This window comes from Papaver somniferum, unplaced genomic scaffold, assembly GCF_003573695.1.
Source record: "Papaver somniferum cultivar HN1 unplaced genomic scaffold, ASM357369v1 unplaced-scaffold_11043, whole genome shotgun sequence".
In the NCBI taxonomy this organism is placed as follows: Eukaryota; Viridiplantae; Streptophyta; class Magnoliopsida; order Ranunculales; family Papaveraceae; genus Papaver; species Papaver somniferum.
In genome coordinates this window covers 1-716 of record NW_020619986.1, presented here as the reverse complement: position 1 = coordinate 716, position 716 = coordinate 1, and the positions used below count along the sequence as shown (strand labels likewise).

At 35.2% G+C, this 716-nt stretch overlaps 1 non-coding gene across 1 annotated transcript; it reads left to right on the top strand.

The window, feature by feature from the left end:
* The first annotated feature begins 245 nt into the window (after positions 1 to 245).
* TRNAC-GCA lies at positions 246 to 316 on the top strand. The gene has a single exon. It is a non-coding gene; the product is annotated as a tRNA-Cys (tRNA).
* Positions 317 to 716: the final 400 nt, after the last annotated feature.

The following is a 716-nucleotide window of genomic DNA, read 5'->3' as shown; positions in this document are numbered from 1 at the left end:
TATATGGCTAAGATACCTAATTAGGATATCTTTGCAACAATCTCTGTTCCGGGGTTTACATATATATATAATTGTTGTTATAATGTAAATTTAATTGAAAAAGATTTATTATTGAAAAGAATTGATACTGATAAGTATAAGTTGTGTATCAACTTTATTTTGCTGCCGTTGTTAAGGAAACGAAATTTGAGGTCCAAGAAATAATAAAGAAGAGAGCGTTCCCTCTATTTTATATCCGTTTGTTTGGCGGCATGGCCGAGTGGTCAGGCGGGGGACTGCAAATCCTTTTACCCCAGTTCAAATCCGGGTGCCGCCTCATCTACAAAAAATGGGAAAGACTTTCTTTTTTTGCTCAGCAGAAGCAATAGATTCTAGAGGAAACCAAAAGTAAAAACCAGATTTTGGAGAGATATGGGGTAGGTAGTGCTGGATTGTATATTTTATGCTTTTTGCTTATGAAGGGCAACAAAAGAAACTAAACAATAGGCCTTACTATTCCTACATCTTCCATTAAAAAAGATTTCCTTGATAATACAAAGAAAATCCCTGTGTTGTGTATCTTTCTTGTGGTTAATCCTTCCCTATTCTACCAGAAATCATATAGGAACTTGTTGTGGGTGGATTTTTTGGATAGTTTGATCAATAGCGTTTGGTCATAATCCCTTTTTGACTCTGCACCATAGATTCCACTATTATTAGTGATCAATAATGGACGA